Source organism: Tupaia chinensis, unplaced genomic scaffold (genome assembly GCF_000334495.1).
Source record: "Tupaia chinensis unplaced genomic scaffold, TupChi_1.0 Scaffold000320_1, whole genome shotgun sequence".
Lineage (NCBI taxonomy): Eukaryota > Metazoa > Chordata > Mammalia > Scandentia > Tupaiidae > Tupaia > Tupaia belangeri.
Genome location: NW_006159813.1, coordinates 1,753,508 through 1,761,501, shown reverse-complemented (window position 1 = coordinate 1,761,501; position 7,994 = coordinate 1,753,508). Strand labels below are relative to the sequence as shown.

The 7,994-nt window shown below is 50.6% G+C and overlaps 1 protein-coding gene across 3 annotated transcripts in view; it reads left to right on the top strand.

Annotated features, from left to right (window-relative positions):
* CABP1 (calcium binding protein 1) overlaps window positions 1-7,994 on the top strand; it is an 88,683-nt gene that overhangs the window by 59,034 nt on the left and 21,655 nt on the right. The window lies entirely within an intron of this gene.

The window sequence follows — 7,994 nt, the reverse complement described above, 5'->3', positions numbered from 1 at the left end:
CAGCAGGGAGGAAACTGAAATCTTGAGCCACAGTGTCACAGTCACAGTGTCCTCTCATTCTGAGCCTGTAACTGAGTCAAACTCACAGGCACAGTGCTGAGACAATTCTGCGGCAGCCCAGGAGGGGAGTAGTGCAGAGGTCTGGCCAGGGCGTTTGCATGGTTTGTGGGAGAAGGGAGTGTAGGCATTTCTGTGCTAGGATCTAGTATAAAGCTGTTTTAAGCTCCTGGTTTGTCATACTGAATCAGAGTTCCAAGGAGGCCGCGTGCGTTTTGCTTCAGATCTGCACATTTCTTTTCAAAATACTACTCTGCAGTGGCCAGCGCCCGTGGAGGTCTGACATGAAGGTAGCTGCTCGTGGGTTCGGGTTGCACGGGGCTGCTGTGGCGGTGCGATAGGGCAGCACGAGAGGCTTTGTTCCTGCAGGGAGCCCTCATTAGCCAAGTGAGTTCGCTGGAGCAGTTCTCCAGAGTTGAGATGTGGTTGCAGAGCCGTGAGAGTTCGTGAGGCGACGTCAAGGGGAAAAGTCGACTGCAGTGGCTTCTGTGTAAGTGGGGAGGTGTAGGCTGGAAGGGCAGGCGTGCTCTGTGAGTTGGATCCGGGCTGCAGCAGCAATGCTGTATTGTTGAATGGGTGACACCATTTGTTCATTCATCAACTAGTTCCCGAGCTCCTGCTTTGCCCAGACTTTTACTGGACCCCAGGAAGACAACAGTAAACAAGACAGCCAGAGTTCTGACTGTTTTGGAGCTTAGTCTAGCAGTTTGGTCTCCCTGGCCCAGAATCACACACTTTCCGCTGATCTGACTGGACACCTAGCAAAACAGCCCTTTCTTCCTAGTCTTGCACAATTTGCCTCCTTGGCTCCTTTCTTGGCTCAGAGCATTTCAGCTACATGCTTTTGCTCTTCCTTCTACTTTCTCGGTCAGTAGAATATTCTCCAGCCTACTGTTCTGAAATGTCACCAGGGTCACCTGAGTCAGGAGGAGCTGGAAGGTCCCATCAAATATTTACTACCTCCCTCTGGAAGCTCTTGCCTCTTAGAACTGCAGGCTTTTCTTGAGAGCCCGAGCCCGGAATATTCAGCTTCCGGCTTCCTGCTGAGCCTTCTGAGCCATCTTTGTGAACAACAGCAACATCGACAGCAAACCCAGGCCGGGACTTTATGGCAGAGTCTCCTGTCTCCTGTGACAAAGAGGAATTTGTCTTTCCTTCCCTTCTGTCTGCATTGAGATTTCTATCCTTAGAGACAAGCCTGGGACCAAGAGAAAAAAAAGGACTATAGAAAAATATAGAAAATTTCAGATAGGACCTGCTTAGAGTAAAATGTAGCCCTGGGGAAGTATATTTTTTTATGTTTCCCCAGGTCCATTTTCTTTTTCTTCTTCTTTTTGTAAGTGCATTGCTTAATCTCATTAAGCTTCTTTCTTTACCTGTAAAACAGAGATAATCATAGTACCTCAGTGGGCGTCTAGGAGACCGAATGAGATAAGGAGATATGTATAGAGCTTGGCCCAGCACTTGACACAGGGCATGGGCTCTGTCAGTATTAGATATTATTATTGTTGTCGTTATTGTCGATTAATGACCAAGGGCTGTTGCTTTCCAATTATAATAGAGTCAGGGAAGGCCAGGGTCCAAAGTGACACCAAAGGTGCCAAGATAGACGCCTGCATTCGAGGAGGTAAGAATTAGGGTTCTTCCAGTGACCTTGTAGAATGTTCTTATTGCCTGCGTGGAGTGAGCATGGTTTTACGGTTGAGGCATGAGTTGGTGGCTCGGGAGAGAATAGAGGTGAAGGTTCCAATCCCTGCTCTTGTCACTTTCTGCCTCTATGACCTTGGGTACATTATTTTCTCTCCCTGGTCTCGGTGGCTTCATCCAGAAATGAGATTGACAAAAACTACCTTGCAGAGTTCTTGCGAGGCTTCCACGTGATTAAGGATATTGAATGCCTGGCTCACAGTGGGTGCTAGGTAAAGGGCAGCCCGTGTTAATGTTATTGCTGTTATTAATAGAGTAATTGTCCAATTGAGAGCCTGCGTAAGGTACTTTGAAAGCTGCCTCTGAGTCAGGTGAGGAAGGCTATTAAAGGAAGGAGCTGAATGTCCAAGAACCTCCCCTCGTTCTCTCTTTGTGGCTAGCTAAAACCGTGCCACCCAGCTGCCCAGAAAGAACACACGCTCTCAGAAATGGGCTCAGAAAAGATATGACCTGGGGCTTAGGGTCTTGGAAGATTATTTTAAGAAGGCTTTCTGTTTCTTACCCTAAGCTTGAGAGGAAACGCCCCTTGTAAAGAGACTCATGTAAGTAAAAGCCACCACTTTGTCTTATCCTTCTGCCCCTTTTCCAGCTTTAGCGATATCTCTTCTGGTTTGGTGAGGCCAGCCCAGTTTTTATGTTGCTTTGTACACAGTGGGATCACAGTACGGAACGAATGAAGGGGTGATGTTGACTGCCTTTGGGCTTCAGAGGTTTCTTAGTTCCTATGGTTTAGATGGAGGAGAGAAGTCAAGGTTTGGGTCTAAACAGATTCAATTGCTCTAGGCCTGTGTTCTTAGGATGTGGGCTGTGTTTATGCCTCGTTCCTGTCGCAACTAAATCTCTACTTCTAGAGAGCTTGGAGCCCCTTTCTTTTTTTCTCTTTTTGTTTTTCATCTTGCTTTAGGGTGCATGTACTCGCCAGGGAGAGAAAGTGAGAAGGTACCCCCTCGTAAGGGTTGCCACACTGCAATCCTTTCTCCTCCAGTCTCCTTTTGGGATTTTGTGCATGTACATACATGTGTCTGCAGTGTTTTTTTAAGCTGCCAGGTCTGGGACTTGAACTTTGCTGTTGGCCACGTGGGATCCAGCCACCTTAACCACCATGACACTGAATGGCCCCCTTTTGCCTTTTCTGAGGGGGAAGGAAAAGGTCACTTTGAGGACATCAGTCATAGGTGATAGGAATGGCTTGGAGTCAATTTGGTAAGAGTCTTCTGGGTGTCCCCATTTGCCTTTGGCTGTTTTGGGGGGAAGCAACAGGCTGTTTTGGGGGAAACAACTTGAGATGTCAGTCTAGAACCTACTAAACAGAGGGCAAAGTACCTTCTCATTATCTTCACGGCATCCTGTGAAAATCAGCATTATCATCCCGTTTTAAGACGAGGAAGGCACAAGAAAGAGTGAGTGGGCTGGCTCTGTGTCACAGCGGTAAAGCATTGATCAAGAAGCTGGATCAGGGAACCAGCAGTTAGTGTAATGGTTATGTCGCTGGACTCCCACGTAGTCAACTGCAGTTCACGTCCCGGACCCGGTGGCTTCAAACTCACGCTGGGCGCGTGTGCGTGCGTGCCCAAGATCCTAAGAGGAGAATGGTGGAGAAGGGATTGCGGCGTGACCATCCCCCCTGGGGGGTGATTTCTGGCTTTCTGTCTCTATGTCTCTCTCTGTCTGTCTGGCGAGTGCACACGCCCTATAGCGAAAAACCTCTCCAAAAAAAAAAAAAAGAAGCTGGATCCTACATGATGACTGTGGTTCAAATCCCCGGCTTGGTCAGCCTGAAACATGCCAGGCACACACAAGTACCTAAGAGCTGATGGGCTGGAGGACTGGAGGAAAGGATTGCAGTGTGCCCAGGCCCTGCGGAGGGTGCTTATCCCTGCAGAGGGTGCTTATCTCTCTCCTCCACCTCATCCCCCATGTGCATGTGTGTATTCTCTCAGGAAATTCAAAAAAAAAAAAAAAAAAAGGAAAGGAAAGGAAGAAAGAAATCGAGCCAGCCCCATAGCGCAACAGTTAAGCTCTGTGCATAGGGAGCCAGATTCCACCTAACCAACCACTGTTCAAATCCCAGCCCCAGCTGCTTGAGAAAGACTCAGGGTATGTGTGTGTGTGCGCCCACAATCCTGACAGGATGGAAAAGAGATCGTGTTGTGGTCATGTCCCATCAGGGGGTACACACTCTCTCTCTCTCTCTTGCTGGCAAGCACTCATGCCTTCTGATTATCACAGAGAGAAAGCGAGAGGGAAAGTGATTTGTTCAAAGGTCGCTTAGTAATAGCAACGAGAATCAGTGAGACTCATGATCTGCCTCTCTCTGAACATACCTGCCTGTGCCGTACCACACTGGTTTGGTGGCGGGTCACATAAAGATGTTCCCTATCTGTCAGAAGCATCTACAAAGCACCTCTCATATTACGACCTAGCTTTCCCCAAGTGTCTTAGCACTGGGCTGTCATCCAAGTTCAAAAGCGAGTGATAGAGCTGATCGAGGCCAAAGGCCAGCCTCCCTGCTAATCAGGAATAATCAGCAATGGGGTTTATCCTTCTCATCCCACCGATCCTATTATTCCATTACAGAACTCAAAGTGTGACGCTGGAGGTCCAGGGGCTGCAGTCACAGTGGATAGGGATGAGGAAGGGGCCATGTGCCTTGTTTCACTCCTCAGGGGAAGCCCCTATCATTCAGCCTTTTTATTTCCCTCCTGAAGGTCAAGCCATCCACCCCACCTGCCTACCTGCTCACCTGTCCAGCTCAAGTTAATTTAAGCAAGCTCTGAAGCACCCGATCTAAATCCCTGGGTCCCTTACGACCTTAAGTCTCCAGCTAGTGTCAGCCACGACTCCCACCCCCAAAGCAGGATGGGAGTTCCTCAAAGTGCGGGACTTTGCCAGAGGGGTCTTGTTTTACTGTCTCCTGTTTCTGGTTTCCAAGGATAGAGGCATAGCCCAAGGTCGACAGGCAGGTGTTGTGTCCCAGGCTGGCCTGCAGGGGGCAGGAGTCACCAGGTCCGACTGAATGGATGCCCCATTGAATGAATGGATGTCATACCTGACTCTTTAAGACCGGCAGAGGAAGGGGGCACTTTCTAGGTGCCAGGCACTGTGTCAAGCCCTTTGCACATATTATCTTATTAGCTCCTTATAAATCCCTGTTTTATAAATGAAGAAACAAGTTCAGAAAGATCAGCATGTCCCCAGAGGTCCTGTAGTTTCCAAACAGCAGGGTGAGATCTGAACCCACGTCCATCTGACTGCATACCCCTGTATTGGTGGCTCTCAATCCTGACTGTGGGTTAGAATTTTCTGGGAAGGGGACCAACAGAAGGCGTAATGGTTACATTGCTGGACTCCCATATAGTCGACAGCAGTTTGAGTCCCAGACCCAGCGGCTTAAACTCACGTTGGGTGCATGTGCATGCATGCCCAAGATCCTGAGAGGATAATGAAGAAGGGATTGCGGCATGGCTAGCCCTCCTGGGGGGTGATTTCTTACTTTCTGTCTCTGTCTTTCTCTGTCCTTCTGGCGAGTGGATGCGCCCTGTAGCAAAAATCTCTCTATTAAAAAAAAGAATTACCTGGGAAGTACTAAACCACACCAATGTCTGGAGCCCACCACCTTAAATGTGTTCAATCAGAATTTCTGCGGAAGTGCCCTAGTGATTCTAACCAACAGCCAGCACCGAGAGCTCTTGCTTTATCCTGTGCTGCCTTGACATTTAGCTCAGATGAACTGGTTTGTATCTGGAACTTAACCTTCACCTCTCCTGGGGTCCCTGGTGGGTCCTACCTTTTTTAAAATTTTCTTATTTTTAGGGTTTTTGCCTTAGGGCACATGTACGTTCACCAGAGAGAGAGAGAGAAAGAGAGCGAGAGAGAAGCAGAGACAGTGGGGGAAAGTGAGAAATCACCCCCCCTCCCCCAGGAATGGCCATGCTGCCATCCCTTCTCTTCCACTCTCCTCCCGGGTTCTTGGGCATGCACACACACGTGCCCGGTGTGAGTTTCAAGCCACTAGGTCTGGGACTCAAACTGCGAAGGCTATGTGGAAGTCTAGCGACGTAACCACTAGGCCATCTACTGACCCTGGGTCCTGTTTTTTTTTTCAAAAGATTGCAGTTGACCTATTTCCTAGGTGTTGTCTACAAGGGTTTCCTGATGCCCCAGACTGTCAGATCCCCTGTCTCACATTCTCAGAGTTCTCGTGTCTTCCTTCCTAGCATTTCTCTCAAACGTAATTAGACAGTTGTGTTCATACGATGCTCTTTAATATCTATTGCCTGCTAACAAGTGCACTCCAGGAAAACGGACCGTGTTTATCTCGCTCCCCTCGGTGTTCCCAGAGCCGAGTGTATGCCTGTAACACTGACAAAGGATACTTCTTCCTTCCATTTTAATAATTACTTACCGAGTACCTATTTGGTGCCACATGCTTTCCCATGGACGTTTTATAAGCAAGATAGGGGAAGCCCCAGTTTCCAGGGGAGGAAATTGGTGCTCAGGAATGGGAGGTGGTCACACGGTCAGAAGCTGGCAGAGCCCAGACTTCACACAAGGCCTCCCCATCCTTTCCGTTCTCGGGAGCCCATTGACCCTGACCTCCCCGCCTGGCCCCGTGGAGTGCTTCCTTCATGCTCGGTTTCCGCAACACACGTCTTTGAAGAGGTCATTTATGTTGGTGGCTGGCTTTTCCCGTTCTAGCTCCCTGGCGTCTTCGCCTTCTTTCCTGCTCCTGAGATGTTAGCACCCCAGCCCCCTAGGCTCCTCCCTCTGTCCTTGGGGCAGGCCCCTCCTTTCCCAGCTTCCCCTCCAGTGGTTTGTCTCCAGCAAGGCTGCTGATAACTCCCCTGGTTCAATAAACCACCCCGTGGTCATCAGCAGCAGCACTGCAGCCTGTCGTCACGACCTGTCCAGGGACCTCCTGCCTAGCTCCCGAGCAGCGAGCTTGTGGCACCCCCTTGGACAGCTCCCCCTCCGTCTATCCTGATGGGAGTTCGGAGCAGCCACTCAAACTGGACAAAAGTCCCTGGGAAGGGAGCCCGCTGGGGCTGAAAACTCTGAGCTACGTGTGTGGAGTTGATTGCATCTGGGGACTGGGAGGAGTTCTGCCTCCCAGTCTATCTCTGGTGCCCTCTGCTGGGGAAAACTGGGTGCCAGGAAACACCGATACTTTATCCCGTGGGATATCTGCTCAGGCTGTAGGTCTCCAAAGTGACATCTGAGGCTTGAGATGAATTCACACCAAATGGAACCCTGCTGGGCGAAGACAAGTCAGTCACCTACCAAGTTGCAGTTGCGGGACCTTTTCTGCTTTCTAAAGGGCTGCCTGGCTACTCTGCACCCCAAAGGAAGCCGTTGAACGATCCTCGCTCAGGATTAGACAAGAGGACGTGGAAAAGGCTCAGAGACCGTGCTCACCCCCTCTATGACAAGGCTGCCTCCATCGAGCTGCCCTCAGGGCCAGCCCTTGGTTTCCCTTGGACTGGAGAGGTCACAGACTGCCTGGGGAGGAAAAGGAGCTGACCTCGGTTCAGCTGTGCAGCCAGCCCAGAGCCTCGTCCCATTTCAATGATGAAGCAAGTGTGAAAAATGGAGCGTGATGGCGACGTCACAGGATCTCTCAGGCCCTCCACAGAGCCTCCTGCTCTGGATCCAGCTGGAGTCGCCAGGAGGCACCAGGATGCGAGCTCGTCCGGCTCACTGCTCTTTGGAAGGAGAGCTACCTCCCGATGCTCGTGTGCGCGCGCGTGCGTGTGAGTGAGCGTGTGAATGCACACACGAGGCTGGGAGCAGCGAGGTACCCTGGCTTTGGGAGCCTAAACTAGCCAGCTTCCCCTTCTAGGTCTGCTGGCCTAATTCCCGGCTGCAGCTGCCATTCTAGACCCCCCTTCCCTGAGGCTGTGTCCCTGTAGATTTGGCAGCGGGGAAAGGGGGGGCCGAGGGAAAGGGAGAGACCAGAGAGGACTAGCTCTAATCTGATGGCGATGATCCTGCAGGCTTCTCCAGCCTGGCCGCCCTCTGCCATCAGCTCCCCGGGCCATTTCTTTTGTGCCCTGCAAGCTCCCCTTTTGCCTTCATCTCTTTAAGAAACTGGCCAGAAAGTTCAACCTACACTCACAAACACACACACAACCTACCAAAAAAAAAAAAAAAATCAGCCAGCAGGAGCAGGCAGACGAGTAAGAGAGCACGCACGCAAGAGAGAGGGCTCAGATCGTCGTCCTGAAGGAAGA